General features: G+C 37.7%; 1 long non-coding RNA gene across 1 annotated transcript; it reads left to right on the top strand.

Annotated features, from left to right (window-relative positions):
* Window positions 1–6,705: 6,705 nt before the first annotated feature.
* Window positions 6,706–12,785, top strand: LOC114135237 (uncharacterized). The gene is made up of 3 exons (XR_003593563.1): window positions 6,706–6,922; window positions 10,926–10,995; window positions 11,092–12,785. It is a non-coding gene; the product is annotated as an uncharacterized LOC114135237 (long non-coding RNA).
* The last annotated feature ends 6,705 nt before the right edge of the window (window positions 12,786–19,490 follow it).

Genomic DNA, 19,490 nt, shown 5'->3' with positions numbered 1-19,490 from the left:
TCCAGGTTTTTCTCATTTTATTTGTGCTGTGCTAACTTGATTTATCAATAAAAAAATAACTCATCAAACCACAAGCGTGAGAAAATAAAGTTGGTTACACAATATAATATACATTGTTTGAATCAAAAATTGACACTAACCATAAATTTTCTATCTTGTAGCCAATAACCTTCAACCAAATCTTCATAATAGGAAACCATAGCCAACACCAAAGGGATTCTGTGAGCAAATTTAAGTTCCCATCAGACAAGCAACAAAGACACCGACGAGACTATTTGCATACATCTTCAATTGTCAGGACTGATGAGCTCAGATGTAGTTTGTAGTTCTGCATTTAAATACAGATTTGTGTGGCTTAAGCAAACTTGAAGGCAGATTAACATGTTTTACATTATTTTACTTGAAAAAGTATGGAATTTGATGCTGTTTACCTGCACAATGTGGCCTCTTGAACGTAACCAGTCTGCTAACAATAAAAATACTTTGGGACTTAAAATTACATAACCAGTGAATGAATTTAGATATATGAGGAGATTTTTTTTTCAATAAATCCTCTGAATTCACTATAGATGGACCAGATTGAATGTGAAACATCTGGTCATTAATCAGCCTGAAAGAGCATCACCCCTCTGTTCACAGACCTCCATTGGCTCCCCAACGGATGTTAGCCAACAAAATGCTAAGAGGTTACATTTTGGATAAATTTGGCCTATACGTTTGGTAGACAATGTTTAAGTCCTTCAGGTTCAGCTGCTCTTAGGATTGTGATTATCTCTGTCTTACACGTTTTTAGTCAGGTTTTATGTAGATGAATACCTTGGTGACATTTTGTTTTATCTTAAAATGTTGTCCCAAATTAACTGAGTTAAAATAGGCTTGGACAGAGTTCATAGTGGTAAAACATAGACTATCCCCATCTCATCTCTGAAACTAGATCTAATCTAAATTTCTCTCATATGAGTCACTGATGTCATGATCACCAAAAATTTAAATAAGCGCTTCTTTGCTTAAAAAAAATACATTATTTATTTCAGTCAGAAAGCTTTGACAAAACAAAGTAAAAACTTTTCAACTGAGTTTATCAACCTGACTGTGACTGGTTGTCTAAATCATTCGAAGTATAAGATTGTTTTCAACTTTTTAAAAGGGGCCAATTAAGACAAAACTATTTTCTTAAAGCCGTTGCCTGACTTGTAAAGATCGAGACACATCTGACTTCTTTGAATGATGTTTAGACTGTTATTTTTTTATTTCTTTCCTTGCTACGTTATTTCACTAAGCAAAGCAGGGAATATTCTTCTTTATGGAAGATTTGATCAACTGATGAAGCATCAACCCTCTAACAGACCTGTACAAGAACAAGACATTCTTTACTCACTGACATACAACACATTGCAAATTGTTAACATGGATTACCCTTAAGTGCAAATGAGCAATTTGTCAAATTCAAAGCAGAAAATAGCCAGCAAAGCTTCCCTCTGTATTCAAATAGAACAAAAACAAATAAGATTTAAAACATACCAACATTAACAAGCTTCAGTGAGCCCAGAATAGTACAGAACTCTGTCTATAGACTGTAAAGGGGTAAACACAATTTCACATATTTTAATGGACTAATGTTCATTCAGTAATTCATTTAGTAAGTCAAAATGTGTTTTGGAAACGATTAAAAAAATTCATCAGTCATGTAAGAACAGATTAATTTAGAAAATCACTTTCACTGTCAGTTCAGTCTTAACCCTCCCGTGATCTTAAGAGTTCATTTAGACCGCTGAGGTTTTTATTTTGTATGTGGTCCAGCGGGGTCGCATTGACCTTGTGTGCACTTTTATGAGGGTCTTCTTTTATTTGGTTTTGGAAACTGACAATCTGACAGTTCCCCCACACCCCTACTTTCCTGCTGTCTGACCATGACATTTACAGCACTCCTCCTGAGAATCGTGCTAAGACTGCGGGAGGGTTAAGCCTCGTTTGTGAAAATTTGACTGTTCCACATTTGCATGTGTAGAATTGTACCTAAATTCCAAGGTATTTCCATAAAAACCATAGACACAATGTGATTGGGTGCTTCCTGCATTTTCAACAGTTAAGAACCCCTCACATTCCAGAAATGAAACTACCAATTGAGGGAAGCGACGAAAGAAATGATTAGTATGAGAACACTGGCTCTACGATCTCTGCTCTTTACAGAGCTCTTCGGTGTGGCTCTCTGTGACTCCTTTGGAGAGAATATTTATGTCTCAGAAAGAATGACATGGTCAGATGCCAGAGAATACCGCAGAAAGCATCACACTGACCTGTCATCAATCAACGACCATGAGGAACAAGACAAACTCACCCAGTCAGGACAAGGAGATAAAGAAAATACTGACGGTTGAATACTGTGTCTAGAGATTGGAGGTGCTGATTCTAAAAAAATCTGGACTGGTCTGTACAAAGATATCAATGACAACTGGAAGTGATCTGGTGGGAAAAATGCTTTGTTCTTCCTCTGGATATCACTGGAAGAGTCCCTCTAAGATCAGCACTGTGTGGCACAGAGTGACGAGCACTGGGAAGCAGTGAGCTGTGAAGAAAAATTCCCTTTCTATTGTTTTCACAGCAGCCTGGTTTTGGTGAAGGAAAACAAGACCGGGAAGGAGGCTTTGGAGCATTGCCACAGACTAGACAAGGAACTGGTCAGCCTAACCTCTGAATCCGCCCTGACTAAATCTCTGCAGCTTGAACAGCTTCAACGACCCATGTGTGGAGCGGCCTGCGCTACCTTTCTGACAGCTGGCTGTGGGTGGATGGGACCTCAACGAAGAACCAAACCTGGAGTCAGGAGCAGATCCCACAATGTCCAACCTGGAGCCACCACTGTGGGGTCCTCTTTCAGGAGGGGCAACAGTTGGAGAGCTGGGATTGTGCTGACAAACTTAACTTCATGTGCTATGCGAACGGCACATCCTAAAACTCGTAGTAGTTGTGCTAAGACTTCTGGTCAGTTACTATGTAGATATCATTAAAAGGTAGTGAAAAACGTTTATTTGACCAAATAAAATCCACAGATGAGAAGATGTGTCTGAACACACACATAGATTTTATTATAAATTGACTTTGATTTCTCTAATGCATGCATTAATTTTATTTTGTTTCATCCCAGTTCATTCCCACTTGATTGTGTATAACCTTTTTTTCAAATTATATTCTATTATAATTTGTTATCCATTACCTGGTCTTAACTAAAATGTACAATTAATAGGCGCAGCTGCATATTAAATATACTTGAGAATTGACATTTTGTTCTTGAAAAGATAGCAATTAAAATTCTAAACATTTTTGGATAACTATAAAGTAAGGTAATCCCTAATCAGGCACATTACAACCGCTGACAGTTGAAGTGAAAACCCACATATCTTTTCTTCTAGGCACCTGTTAGGAGGTGGAATTTATTAGGAAGAAAGTGGGTATTTTATCCACAGTTGATGTGTCTAAAGCAGTGGGAATAGGCAATTTGAGCAAGTTTGAAAAGCCCCAATTTGTGACTGCTAGATGACTGAGTCAAGTCATTTCTCAAACTGCCAGTCTAATGGAGTATTCCTGGTCAATGGAGGTCACTTTATATCTAACTGAGGTGAGTCTGTAACAGGAATAACCAAGGCAGCAACAAATGAACCTTAGGTCTCATTGATGGAAATGGAGTGAGAAGGCTGGTCTGGTCCAACAGAGAAACTATTCTATCTTACAACAATAAGTTGTTATACTGCCTTAAAAAAGTCCCACCAAATAGTTGATAAATCTGCATAGCTGTTATTGTGATAATCATAAATTTGAAGCTACCCAGAGGATTTTAAGAGATAAAGTTTTTTTGACAACCAAGAAAAACAATATCACCTGTATAATAAATTAAAGGACATGCTTGGTTGGTATAAAACATAATAAAAAAGGTATGCAAAATACTAGTAAGACCAAATACATTGGTGTAGACACAACTTCAACACTGACTAAAGAATACCAGCAGTAAATCACTAAGCCCTAAATGTCATGATGTCATGCAGCATGGGTGAAAAAAAGTTCTAAAGGAGATTAACAATTAATGTTGTTTTTGAAAGATGATGCTCAGCCTCACAACATTATCCTTTTGTATCAAATGTTCCAAATCCCACTGCTAAGATTACACAAGAATCTTTAAACACAATCAAAGTAAAAATGATGAGTTAGCCAAATATGTTGCCAGTGAAAGGCTTATCAACCGATTTTCTGCAGCAAAGTAAGGCAATCTGTAAACAAAATCCCTAATCTGTTTTGGGTCTCTGATTCATACATAGATTTATATGATTAAAAATCTAACCTTATTGTACCAACACAAAAATGGCACAATAACTTTTGATGAGCCTTTAATCATCTAATGATAGAAATCTGAGGCCTTATTATTTTCACAAAAGGATATTCTAATCTATTTAGACATTCAAATAGATGTGCCTTCTCCTACTGTTGTTTTTTTTTGCACACTTAAAGATTGTTCTCATATACACGGGGTTAAATTTGTGTTTATTTTAACAACAAACCACCAATAATACCAACTTACAGTTGTTGTTCCAGTGCAGAGAAAATACTTTGCGACTATAAAAATCAGTGACCTATTGGCTCCTGATGCCTGGAAGGATTTAGTCACACAACATACGGTTACAAGGTCAACTGTCCCATCATGTGCAGACACATTGGTGAGACCGCTTAGTGTGTCTGAAGCCTGGCTTGTTATTTGTGCTTGTGTGCAGTTCATGCTCCCACAGCAAATTAAGCACTCCAGTCATACTAGCTAAAGTGACCTTTATCAGCCCTTGTTGTTTGGCTCTTACAGGCTATACACGCCTGCAGTAATGGTTCACTTACTGAGCCTGCTGGGCTAAAGGCTACCACTGTCTGTACAGTGAAGAGGGCGCAAAGGTCAGCAAGGTGGTGTTTGCTGGTAGCAGATCAGAGACGACTATAAACAAAGCCATATCACTCCACAAGCATGAATATTAAAACAAAAAAAAAATGTCACAATGAAATTGCATCAAAACTGCAGTGAGGACCAATATCTTATATCCATCTCGGATATTTAAAAGGTTTCTAAAAAAAAAAAAGAAGACAGACAGATAAGCCTAATAAACAAGTTTACTGCCTGAAATAAACATGGAAGGGTGAGTCAGGTTTTATCCTACAAAGCATTAATTGTATTGTGTCACCATCTACTGGGCATTTATTGTCATTTAAACGAGAGCAATCTATCAGTTTATCGTATAAACTTGGTAAGAGGTTTTAACCTTAACTCGTTTTTTTCCGCAAATGAGGATTGATTTTGGCTATTTTTGAAAAAAAAAAAGAACTGCTAACGGTGGTAACATAAAAGAGCCATGGCTGTCTGTTTTCCTTTTCACAATGAGCACAAAATGTTTCCAAAACACAGTGAATTGCTTTTCTGTATGTTTTCCTCCAGATAAGTGCACTTACATGAAGAGTTTTCGAAGTTTTCATTTGAACTGGATTCCTTTGATTGTGCTAATGAGTTCACGGCTAGCTACTCAAAAGATGTATGACGTAATGACCTCATTAACCGTAAATGGCGTTAAAGAAGAGCAGCGATGTGCTTCAATAACCGTAAACAGCTTGAATGGATCTCCAAGTTTATCTTAAAAATGCTTTACCGTTTAAGTCGCGATAATGTGGGTCAGAAAATAAATGTCTTTTTTTACTAAATCAATAAACGCTATTATAGTAGGAAGGCAAATCTATTGTGATACAGTCTTGATTTAAATTAATTTAAACCAGATACTCTTCATATAAGAAGATATAGGCTTCTATGGATTGAAACGTATGACAATATCCGAGTAAAAATGTTCACTTTCAAGGTAAATGTATTCTATTAGTAGTAGTAGTAGTAGTAGTAGTAGTAGTAGTAGTAGTAATCCCAGTACTAGTAGTAGTAGTTAAATGTTGATAGATTTATATGTACTTGACTCCATTGTCTTGTTTTATTTTCTATAATCACCATTGTAAGAGATAAATGAAGAAAGAGAGAGAAAGAAAGAAAGAAAGAAAGCTGGGTCGCACTGCCATCTGCTGTAAAAAAGATGGCATTGCAAAAATGTTCCAAGAAGATCTGAGCATCTTCTATCATTATGGATGACAGATTTTTGGATCTTCAAGCATTATGAAACATCTATGGAAATTTACAAACAAAGAAAAAACGGTGAGGAAAAAAAATGAAAATCCTTGAAGATAAGTGGCAACAAAAGCCTAACTTCTGTTTTTGCTTAGTTAAAATTGGTGACTGGTTTTAAAATATATATAGTTTTATATATAGAATGACCCAATAGATATATTATTTAGCCTTTTGGACACAATTGTAAAATTACTGTTTCTGTTTCTTATGCCCACGGATGAGAGAATAAGCGAGTAACTGATACAATCATACAGCTAATCATTGCAAAGAAAACAAAAAAATAACTAAAATAAAAACAAATACACAACAATTCATTTTCCATAAAGCTGCAATAAGGAAAAAAAGAAAAAGTTCTCAGCACGACATCTGGCCATAGCGTCAGAGGGACATAGTTTACGGTAAATGAACGCTCATTACCATGTGATCTTACACGATGTTTGTAAACATGCGTCAGCCACATGTGAGTCTCTCGATGAGGAAACGCTCGCCATCCTCTCAGCCAATCAGTGATCGGAGGAGTGTCAGGGGCGGGGTTCCCATGTTGCGCTATGGAAAATTGTTAGGGGATACACTGTGACAAACATGCGCCCTGAGATTGATAATAACCAGAATAAGGCCAAAACGGGAACCTGGCGGAGTGAATATTCAGCGAGGGCCGGAACTGGGTGGCGCCGGCCAGGATGAGGCACACGTTTCTTCAGCACAGATGGAGGAAAGGCTTGAGCTAAACACGTAAGTTATTTGTGTTATTACATGGTCGAAGCGACATAATACTGCGTAGGTTGCGTAGAGAATACCACTATGTAATTCATAACCACCGGAGCGCCAGATGAGAAGGTAAGAATCAGAGCCTGGAGGCGCTCGGGAAAGAGTTGCTTGATGTTTCATGAAAGCAGATAAAAGTCTTTTTTATCACGGCCGTGTATAGGCTGGGGCTTTGTAATGAGAACGGTTCTGAACACTTTTTTAAAATAATCCTGATGTTTCATCATCGGTATGACAACAGGTAAATGAAACTGCGTCAGCGTGAAGTCCGACAAGCCACATGAAATCCAGTGGGAATTTCCACTGCGATGGGTGAAACTCGCTGCGACGGCATGTCAGTCTGCTTGTTGTTGCTCTAAAAGTCGACTTTTGTCCGATTTTAATGACTAAATGTGGATGTAAACAAAGCGTGGAATCGGCAGGGATGGCGTGTCAAGGAAGAGCTCGGAATAGGATGCTGCGCAAGAGATGGATAGTGCGTAATCCTGTTGTGGGAGAGAACGATGTTACGCAGTACATATTACCACAATCATTCACCGCCCCGTGGCCTTACGGGCTATGTTTATTCTGTTACCGACATTCCACGACACTGTTATTAAATAAAAGAAAAATACTCATATTCTTGAGATACGCAGTTAAACGTGGTTTAAATTCGATGCGAGAGGACTGTGCTGTTGTTCGCGTCTTTTCAGAGGAAATACAAACTCAGTGATGACGCAGCTTTATTTAAGTTTCCGTTGTCTATCAGGATTTTGCTGCGTCACACAGATCTCAAGAGTCTGAAATAGTAATGTGTCTTTATAGTGCGCACTTGATATGTTCAAAACAAGATGTGCTTCCCGAATGTAGGGGGCGTTGTTGAGTAAAATACTAATTGGACCAAATGATCTGCTGCACTCCTCTTTATTCCTCATTGTTTGTCTTTCTTGGTCTGTTTAACACGTTTAATTTTAATAAAATTAAAATGAATTGCACATTCTTTAAGCTATTTTTCAGCTGAATTCTACCTTGATTTTACTCCTTTTGCTATTTAGTTGTGAACCACTTAGCAAATTTACTCCCTTAGACATTGAAAATCATTCCTACATGGCACAAAATGAGTTAAAAGTAACTTATGAAGTGACACTATTGTGGGTGGCACATACACTGCGGGCCTCTAATTTAACTTGATTCAACTGTGATGTTCGAACGTGTGGTGCTTCCTGCTGCTCACCTGCCAAAAAAAGATAGGACCGAATAGCTTGGTCACTTATCACAGTGCCTGAGGTGAAAATGAGAAAGGTAGGGGCGGCTAACACCATCCTGTCGAGTGGATTTGTTCAGTCATCAGCTGAATCACCAATAGAGCTTATGAGTTGCAAAACCACTGGCAAGCAAATGTAAGAAGAGAGCCTGAGAGAGAGAGAGAAAGGGAGGGAAGAATGCCTTTAGAGCTTTAATTATGTTCGCTGAATAGAAACTTGACTCCTGGAGGTAATGGTATAATGGCAGTTTTTAACCAAACATATCAAGGTTCCAATAAGAGGCATAATCCGATCAGAGACTAAGTGACAAGGTTTGCCACTATGTTTTTACATGTTTTCAAATGCATATAGTATACTATGTGCCGTACATTAGGTGAGCTGGCCTGGAAAACCGCATTGTTCCATGTTTTATGGCTTGTGAGGATCAGCCATCATGTTTACCGGGAGTTTCTAGGCTGACCAGTGGAACAAGTGACCCAGTTTCCCAAACAAGGAAGTGTGACCTCAATAGTTATTTTGTTATCCTTTTGCGGTGAGGTGCAGCCTCTCAAGTCAAGCAAATAGACACAACATAGTTTTAATCACAGTTTTGGGGGCAAATTTTGCCAGCAGTAGATGTAGTTAGAACAAGAACGCAGTCTCTGCTTAAAATTCAGCTGATGCTGTTGGTTTAAAATGAGCAAAGACATACTTCAAAGACAAAAGTAGCACTGTGAATATCCTGAAAAATGTGTTTGCAGCTCAGGGCCAACATCACCTGTGGGCAACATAGACCATCAGAGAAAATGGCGAGCGACCCACTGGCTCTCAAAACAGATCCCTCCTACGCTCAGATTATAGAATGGGAAGTGGCACAGGGCCGAGAGATGACAGTGCTAAAATTAAACCCGGTGCACTGCTGGCCTTGCTACATGACGGTGTATTAATAGACAAGTGTGAGGCAGCATTTGTTCGCAGGTAGACACCTTATGTGATCCAGAACTGTTTGAAAAACAGCTCTGGATCACAGTTAGCAACTGTGATGTAACCCAAGAGGCCGCTCTGTGCTCCAATTATTTAATTGCTTGTTTTTCTTTCTGTAGGCTTGTCTGAGTACCTAAAATGGACATCAAGTTGCAAATTAGGCAAATAAGATTGTTTTTGTCCCTTCTGTGTTTATAAAGGTGCTCCCTGTTTCAGAAACTGGAGACCCAGTTTACTTTCTGAAGATGCCCTGAAGCAGCTAGTTTAACACATTACGCCACCTTCTTTATCAACAAAACATCCGATATATCCCAGCTGGCAGCATAGGAGCCAAAAGATTGTGACAACATGTAAATCAACTCCTCGATGTGTGGTAGTTATTTCCATCCATTGTGCATTCGGGTCGAACAAACAGTGTCAGGCTGTTCTGAGCATGTCGAGGCTCTCACTTCTACAAATATTTCACAATCCCTAGCCCCTTAAGAGACAATGATGCAACTCAGAAGGTTAAACTCAAGATCATTTTATGATCCAAACATTTGGTGTGTTTGAGTTTTTCTTCCAAATGGGCCGAGTCATCAGGAAGTGACATCTGATTGGTACTTTTGCATCATGTGATTGTTTTTCAGATTAATCAGTGTAATTAAAACTGTATATATGTATACTTACAAATTAACATTTGTCAAATAAGGTCTTCAGATTCACATCTTGACTCACTTTGCTGCACAATTGTCAGGAGGTAGTTTAAAAACACATTACCTTGATAAGGTTGCCTCTCTCACTCCTGATAAATTAGGACCTATAATCTGTAAGAGGATTAACCACCTACACTGTTTACACGTGCACACACGCACACTGCTCCGCCCCATGCTGTTATGCACACGTAACACAAGGTTGCACATATGCAGGCATTCACTGTTGATTTTACGTCACCTGTTCCAATGGGACCAAACCCAGTGACTCTCTACTGGTGACATCAATTACCTACTGACAGCCTGCACTGCATAATGCAGTGATGGATTTGTCCATCAAAGCTGGTTAAACACCATCAGAATAAGTCTTTTAAAAAAAAAAAAAAAAAAAAAATGTATTTGGTTTGCTTCTATTATTTCACTTTAATTGAATTCTTTTGTTTTATTTCCATCTGTTCTGTGTTAAAAGTGAGCAGTGTATTCAGTTTGATGTCGTTCCAAATCAAACTAATGGTTGCGTAAGTTCCTTTTGTTTTGATTTTTAAAGGGGCTGATGTGCCTTTAACAAGCAGTGGATGGTCAGGTGACTCGGCAGAAAAAAATAAAACAGCTTCGATGCAGTGAGAAGCCTCTGCTCGCACAAGAAAGGGTGAAAGGGCTTGGAGTTAAAAGAACAAGGGAGCAGGAGGGAGGAACGCACAGTGACGTTCTCAGACCCCAATGTTACGTGGCTCATCATAATAAACGAGAAGGAGATGGATGTAAGAAGTGCTGCAGCCTTTAAACCACAATGGCTGCCTGAGTTATTCTTGAAGCTGACGCAGGAGACATGTAAATAGTGGCAGATTCTATCGAATGCGAGAATATTTTTGGCCAAGGCACACATCCGTAGGACTACGTGGCAGTAATGAAATGCCCAATTTGATTACCACTGCTCAAAATACATCCTCAAAATCCAGTGCAGTAGTTTTTGTTTTAGAAGCCATGACACTAAACTAATAGCGAAGAAGAGATTAGGAAGTAACCAACAGACACATGAAAGTTTGGAGTAGTTGTTTTTTCCATCAACAGGATAACAAGGAGCCGGAGGCGCTGGCAGGCCAGGATCATTCCACATTTAGTGCCAGACCTACAGAGTTCAGTGAGTGTTCTGTTATTTCAAAATAAAAGAAATACCAGAATCAGTTTCTCATTCAGTCAGACACCGCTTGTTAATACTTTTATTTACTCCTTCCAGAACCTGTTTTTTCTGACTTCAATTACATTCGACCCCATTTGGACCAGGAGCAGCACCGGATGGCTGAAGTTGCCCCAGGAGAAAACACAGTATATGCCATCATGCCTGACAAAGACGTCTGTGGAAAAGATCTATTTTTCCACACCGTGATTCACTGACAGTTTCTGCCAGGTTTGATCTGTGTTTCCATTTTGCTACTATGCCCTACCATCCCAAGAACTTGGCCATCTGATGCACTAACAAGCTGCTAAAACGTTGAGCTGAGTGTCTGTTTCCTTTTTAGGTTTAAGAAACTTAAACCTGAATCATCATCAGCTTGCCTATCTTTCAACAAAAATATTTATATTGGCCATAGTACACTGTGGACTATGCCCAAATTACATAATGTACATGTAGATGTAGATGTCTGTTTTGAAAAATAGACATCTATTTCTAAAAAAAAAAAAAATACAGGCTGGTGTTTAGTTTTTCATTATCAGACATTCTTTAGTGAAATTGCAGCTCTATACTTAACCTTGAAGGCTGCTTAAGACAACGAGGAGCAGTTTGTTTTTCATACTTTCATAAAAGTAAAAAGTAGATCAGCATTCTCTGGAGATAAAATAGCTTCCTACTGTAATGCAGCGAGAGCAAAAAACAAACAGGCAAGAGAATGCCAACAGCATTCTCCTGCCCTATTTGATAAGTGGTAGAACAGAATAAAAAAAAGAAAGAATATAAGACTGACAATAGGTCAATGAAGCTTTCACTGATGTTGTTCAATGTTGATTAAAGTGTTCTGACAAATACAAGTGAAGGTGCTGCATTTCTAGATCCATCCTTGCAGATAAATCATAAAACATGTTGAAAACAACGACATTAGTTTCTTTCCCTCCAGGTGTGCCAGAAGCTGTGTCGGCTTTAAAGTCCTCCTCCCCAGGGAACTGGTTTCAGATGGTGTCTTAGAGTCTAAAATCCCATCTAGCACCATTTGAAATCGGTGTCCTTGAGCGGGAACAGACTTCACTTTAGCAATCAGTGTAGGATTGCTGTTTGGTTTGTGATGGTGATTTTCAAAACAATTTAAAATAGGGCCAGGAATGGGTTGCATATTGACAGACTGCATGGCTCTACAAATCTTAAGCATCAGCTATTGAATAGACAAGATAATAGGAATCCATTCTTCCAACCCTCTAACCAAGGCTGACCGTTTTCCTCTGGTGTTCAGAGTTTCCATCATGTCTAGCACCATTTGAAATCGGTTACAATGTGGAGGGAAAATCAACATTTTGCTTCAGCTACATTGTGAATATCCACCAAAGGCCACAAGATGGCAGCATTGCATTTCAGTCAACCAAGCTGCAGCGCTGGAAGAATCCCAAAAGCAGAATTGAGGACCATGTGCAGGTGCAAATCTGAATTGTTTTGATGGAATAAAAACGTATTGTTGTTGTTGAAAATTTTGTGAAAATGTTTTTTTTATTATTATTTATTGGGGAACAAATCAAGTTACTTTCATTGTGTGTTTAATGGTTTCTGTCTTGATTCCCTTTTTGTAATGTTTAATTAGATAGAGATTTTCTGGTTAAATGCTTCAGTGGTCTGGAAGCTGTGCCATCAGGCTTGTGCAACATTTTCAAATGTATGCTTGAATGGCTTATTGTGTCCCTGTAGAACCTTGATTTCATTTTAAAAATTGACTATTTTACTCCTTATTATGACTGTAGGAAAAATTATTTGATTCTTTTTGGTTTTTTTTAATCAGAATAAAGGATATCTAATAGAATATCTATTATTCTGGGATCTAGCAAATACAATTATTTTAGATAATTGTTTTTTATTACAATTTATAAAAAAACATCTTAATTATAAAGATATGTAGCTATAACTATAAAACAAGTTGTGTTTTTCCACATAATTAAAAACAGATCAGGTATTAACAACATTAAAGGAAAATGGTGCTGTAGTAGCTGGTGGACTCCCAATAAAATTCTCTTTAGGGCCTCAGACAGCCTTGGCGAGCTCTGCCTATGATTAGTCCTGCTTCACAGCAGAAGTAATTGTTTTGGGCTTTTGGTTCATTTTGTAGCAAGTTGTTCACTACATGATTTTCTGACACTGCAACAAAACATTACATGGTGAAAAAGTTGAGAAAGAGCCAGTCTCAGCCAAGATAACAAGCCCATAACTGGAAACCCTTTCATACTGATGGCATACAGTCATTCTGCATTAATCAATGTAAATGTGTGTGGGAATTATTAAAATGTACAAATTAAAATGAATTAACTGAGACAAACCAAGTGTTTTAAAGTCACTTCAAGAGGTGAAGAAATTTACCAATTTGATTTTATAATAATGTTCAATAACATTTTGTTTTCTTGTTGCTTGTTGTCATGATTTCCCAACGTAACATTATAGAAGATGTATTGCATAATCAACATGGCATTTATAGAATTATAACTGAATTTAAGTTGACAAAAGTTTGTTTCTCAAATTAACACAAGTACATTCAAAAAGTAAATAGTTAAGCACTTCTGTAAACGATTTCCTGCCACACATGCAAATTTGCTATTAAGAAACAGAAAGAGACAAAGAAGGCTATTTTTACAGAAAAAGAAGGCTATTCATAAAGAAAACTACAGTGTTATGTCACAAGTTCAGATATATATCCATCTTCCATCTGTCCATCCATCTTCTTACACTTACCCGGGGTCAGGTCATGGGGGTAGCAGCTTAAGAAGGGAGGCCCAGACTTTCCTTTCCTCAAGCGCTTGTTCCAGCTCCTCCGGGGGAATCCCAAGGCGATCCCAGGCCAGGCGAGAAACATAATCCCTCCAGCGCCTGGGTCTTCCCCGGGGCCTCCTCCCAGAGGGACATGCCAGTAACACATCACCAGGGAGGCAACCAGGAGTCATACTAACCAGATGCCTGAGCCACCTCAACTGGCTCCTCTCGACATGAAGGAGCAGCGACTCTACTCTGAGTCCCTCCCGGATAACCGAGCTTCTCACCCTGTAGGACACCTGTTCTGTAGATTAAGCTCAGTGTTTGGGGTTTGTCTGAAAACTGATGGCGCCCCCTAGGCATAAAAACAAAATTCTTGGCGCCATTAAGCCTATAAATGTTTTCCCCTCTTTTGGTAAGTCGATGACCTCCTTGACAAAATTTAAACTTTATAGTATGTAATTTTCTTCAACAATTGGACTATAACATACATCCAGTGTAACTGTATACATATACATATGTAATTGTGGCCCTTCTGTAATCACAATGATTATTTGATTAAGTATTTTACATTTTCGCAATTCAGTTACTTGGAATAGCTGTTTTGGTTTCTAAGCATATTAGAGATTATTTTATTTTTTCAGCTTATAATTTCCTGCACTTTTCTAGATATGTTTTCCCATTTCCAATTAACTTTTTAATCTAATTATGCCATTCTCAACAGTGAGCACAACAGTATCTGGAACAACCCATTTTTCTGTTTACTGTTCCTATTTTGAACACACTGCTTTCGTTTAATGATTTAGTTACACAGCATCAGCAAGTCATAATTGTTGTGCCCGTTTTTATTACTTTACAACACCAAACAGTAAAATTATTTGCCATAATGAAATATATTTTCTACCAAAATTAGTGACTAGTTAGTGATGTTGGATTGTTATGATGTTGAGAATACTGTATTTGTATTTTAATAATGGTATATTATATCACTAGTTTAATATAAATAGAGTTGTCTATTAGGGAAAAGGATTGCATCTACTGGCTTGTTTCCATAGGTCTTCTGAAACATACCATAAAACCTTAAGTATAAGCATGTGCTCAATGCAACCACATAAGTATTCACAGACTCAGGTCTAGTACCACCCAACTCACTTCGCCAATGCTGATGTTAGCTTTGTCCGATATACTGTTACAAATCTGTCATCAGAAATAACATCATTTGATGCTGTTGCTCCAAAAGCAACTGAATGGTTGGAGCGTTTCAATCCTTTGGAAGACAGTTGTTTTGTCCGATTACTTTCAAAGGACTTGAAACTTCCGTCTGACTGCTTCCAGCTGTACTAAATTAAAGCTGAAAAGGGCTGCACTTTAAAAGGAAAAAGGCTCAGATTCCAACAAGATTATATTTTTTATCTCCAGTACGTCATTGTGGGTCATCATCCAGTACAGGCAAATTACTGGGAGTGTGTTTCTATACCAACAGCAAACGTAAACACTATCAATCCGTTAAAAATATTCTTAGTGAAGAAAAGCATTAGTCATAGGGAGTGGCTAGTGTAAACATAAACTCGTCATGATGTTTCGATGTAGCCAATCTGTTTTTGCTCGTCATCATGACCTCACTGGTTGGTATTTGCTAGGTTTCCTCTTACATGTGCACATAGGGGAGGAGATTGAGGACAGATGTTTAAATTACAGGCTTGTTTAAACATTAAAAGAAGTGCAAAAATAACTGTATTTTGAGAAAGAGAGCTTTATGTAATGGATTGATTTGGTATAACCAGTCATTCATATCTATTACTGTGGTGTTTTATATTTTTCTCAATTATATATTCCTCAGAGGTCCTCCAACTGCTTTGGTTTAACCAAATGACCTCATAAAAGTGCCATAAAATGTTTATGATCATGAAGAGTGTAAACTGGACAACAAGCACAACCCTGCATTCTTTCTTGTAAGTGATGAACACACAGTAGCTCTTGTGTTAAATGAGGCCCTGCATGTTCTGACTTGTGTGGGAAACAGGTTTTAAATACCATTCAATCAAAATCAAAGCACTTATCTTAAGTAAGCTTTAAATTACTGTTGTAGTTTGGTTCTTCTTATCAGAATGGTTAAACTAAAAAAAAACATTAAGTCATAATTGGCCAGTATCATAAGATGCCTTCACATTAATCTTATCCAACAGTGAAATTTTCTACTGAAATTAAAATGACAGAAGGAAGTTGGTGAAACTTAACATCCAAACGGGTGAAAATACTTAAAGGTTCAAGAGCTTTTAAACATTGCTTTTGACGTGAGTGCTATAGACATTGGAGGGTATCCATGCCTAACATCCGTTCTTCCTCTTGTGACAAGTTTAAAGTGGAAATCATTCATGTTCTGTTTTTTCTTAAAGATCGCCATCTGTTCTTTTCATGAGAACAACTTTAACAGAGAAGTCCCAGACCAATCTGCTCTGAGGGCTTTCCTCCCATTTCCAATATATCTTTTTTGTATAACCACAGCAAAATTATACCAAAACCACCCAGTCCCAGACTCTGCGTGTTTCTGTGTAATCACCTAAGTCATTCTTCCCAGACAGATGACTCAAAGCAGCTTTTGTACCGGTCAGACTGGCATGTTGACCCTCAGATGCTAGATAATATCTGCATATTCTTGTGCTTGTATGTGCTTGTTCTTGTTTTTCTCATGTGTAAAACAACATTCTTTCCTATGTTTGACCCCCTATCCATATTCCTCCTCCTCTAAATGTTTAACTGGAACGGGGTTAACTAGAAGGTCTATTGTGTGAAAGAATTTCCTCCTCTTTGAACTGTGAGACAAAATGAAAACAGTCATGTGGCTTTTTAGGCGTAGCCTATTTAAATCTGAATTTAAACAAAATATGAACACAAAAAGGAAAAGAAGGTATTTTGTTTTTATCTTTCACCCTCAACATTTGCGCATTGTATCTTCATGTATTGTGTCATGTCATCTCTTAAGTCATTAATATAAATTAAACACCAGAGGTGTTCAAGCTGAGAGTTTGAGAATCAGTATCCTGCAACCTTTAGATGTATTACTGCTTATACACATCAAATTCAAATGATTGTCTTCTTACCAGGCCTCTGCAGTGCTTGAAGATGTTGATTAGACATTTGGAGAAGAACATGCTCTTCACCTTCCTTTTTTTATTAATAAAAGCACTTCCGCTATGCAATCCTTCAAGGCCCAAACCCATGTTTCCTTTGTCTAGCTTGAGGTTAGCTGAAACACGTGGCTGAATTTTATGATCCATTGTCCAAAGCAGAGTGTGGATCCAAATCAGATAACAAAGCTTTACCTGAGGTTCCCCCTCCGCTCCCTTTTTTGTTTGATCTTCGCCGGAGGGTCTTGCATAACTCTGTTTTATGATACTGTATGCTGCATTTGTGGTTCTGCAAATCAGATTTTTCCTTTCCATTTTTTTGTTTAATTAGTTTTGAAGTTAGTTTTCATTATTCCATTCCATTTTGTCATAGTTCATTCCAGAATCTGATTTGAGTCCCATTTTATTAGTCAGTAAATTCCTTTCATTTTATCAGTAGATAGATTGTGTGCCAATAAAAGAAAAATGTTCTTTGATGCACATATCAGTTATAAAGCTGGGGTGTTTTGTAAATTATCAGACTTGATGAGCATGTCAGTGATCATTGCTTGTTATGTGAGTTTCTTCTGCTGGTTCTCTGAATTGATACCTTCTCAAAAGTCTAAGCTTGACTTATGATTACAGAGGTACTGGTACCCCAATTCAACTAAAGAATTTTCATTTTATTAATAATTTAATTAGTAATAAATGATTTATTTAATCTTTATCATGACATTTTTTACACTTTTTTTTGTGCAAAAAATGTCACAATGACCCTTAATTGTTAAGCTCAAATAAAGTCTTGTCCAAACATTTGTGAATGTGTCAGAGTACCTCTTATATAAGTGATCCCAAGTTGCCAGTTTAGAAAATCTGGGAAAGTGTTGTTTAATAGTTTCAAACAGTAATTGATCTATTAAATCCTAAAATCCAAACCTACCTTTTTACTCAAAATTATGTTTGAAAGCAGCTAAAGTCAAAGCTAAAGTGTAGTGGGTGCATTCAAATTCAAAATTCTTTATTGATCCCCTAGGGATCAATTGATTGATCCCCTAGGGATCAATAGGGGAAGAAGTGATGATTCGGTTCTGTATGAATTTTTCTCTTAAATGGAGTGCAAAGCAGTGGTTGGTGAGGACGAGAACAGTGGCGACCAATCAACGGAAGCATAATTACTTATTATCACACACAGCCTGACATATATTCTTCATTTTCGATATTTATTTGTGCAGACATTGTTTTCTCTGCGCTGAAACAACTCCGTCATGTTTATGTCAGTCACATGGTCAAAGCAGATTTCTGGGTAATTCCCCCGGCTGATGCTTCCTTAGAAATGTTGTGCGAACCACCGAGGGGCAAATGGAGAACATGCAATGTTTTATCTGCAATGACACTTTTAGTTAGTTGATGAGCTCCTCATGACATCTCATTCCTGAAGGCTGCTTGAGAATGGCTGACTGAGACATCGTCAAAAGAGAACAAACGACAACAAGAAGCTTCTGTATGGCAAAGTCAAAATCAAACTTGATCAATTTTCAAGATTCAAATATCATTAATGCCGTTTTGTTCATTGTTTGTTTTACTTCTGTGTAATTTTTTCTTAAAAAGTTCAAAGATTTTTTGTCAACACCTCTGTTGCATTCACTGTCATTCTAGAGACTTTCATTAAGAGTTTTTTTCTTTGTCTTATTTTTCAGATCTTGAGCGATCAAAACTAAGAAATCACCTAAACACACAGCAAACTGAACCGGTACAACCGTTCACTAGTGGTGCAACTTTTCCAGCACCATCAACAACTGTTTTTCCAAGTTCTTCCTGTCACCACTGTAGAGAAACAGGATTATGGAAGTCATGTGAACACTGACTCTGTAAGTCAGTGGCCTATTTGTGGACCTCTCTGATGCTGATAAGATGGGCATCAAGGTGTTTGAAAATGTTGAAATCCCCCTGTGAAAATTAACATTATTAAATCTCAGAATTCCGAAACCCTTTCTTTAAACTTAAGAGTGAGACCAAGTAAACTTCCGAGGAGCATTAAAAATATTTCTACTTCTGAAAAGTGTCTTAATATTTCCTTTTTTGCTTGTGTACCAAGTTTGAATAATTTATTACTTATAGTAGAAAACAACCCCTTTTTTTTTTTCAAATAAGGCTTGGATATGAGAAGAAATACAGGTGTTTTCATAGTCATTGGGGAAGCTTTACTGTACATGGGAAGGAAACAATTTCAGGGTTTCCACAAAGAAGATGGACTGACATTGTTTCCTGTTCTCCACAAACAGGATAGGGATTTATGAGGTTTCAGTGGAAACAGGGCAGATGTTAAGTGACAACTTGTTGATTAGATTGTGAGCTCAGCGTTTTAGATTAAAAAATTTCTGTCGTTCACATGTGAACTGAAGTGTAGTGGTAAACAAATGAATAAGTGTTTTCCCTGAAAATGTTGCATTTTGGAAGGCATTTTAGAATATCTAACAGCTAACAGAAGGGAAGCTGCCAAGTTGGGTGGGTATGGAACTTCACTCCCTGCAGCGGAAAAAAACGACTTTGGAAAAAAAAGGAGACAAGTCAGCAGGAAAAACAATTGCT

Source organism: Xiphophorus couchianus, chromosome 20 (genome assembly GCF_001444195.1).
Source record: "Xiphophorus couchianus chromosome 20, X_couchianus-1.0, whole genome shotgun sequence".
Classification (NCBI taxonomy): domain Eukaryota; kingdom Metazoa; phylum Chordata; class Actinopteri; order Cyprinodontiformes; family Poeciliidae; genus Xiphophorus; species Xiphophorus couchianus.
Note: the sequence above shows the minus strand (reverse complement) of the source record. Positions and strands in the feature narration are given on the sequence as shown.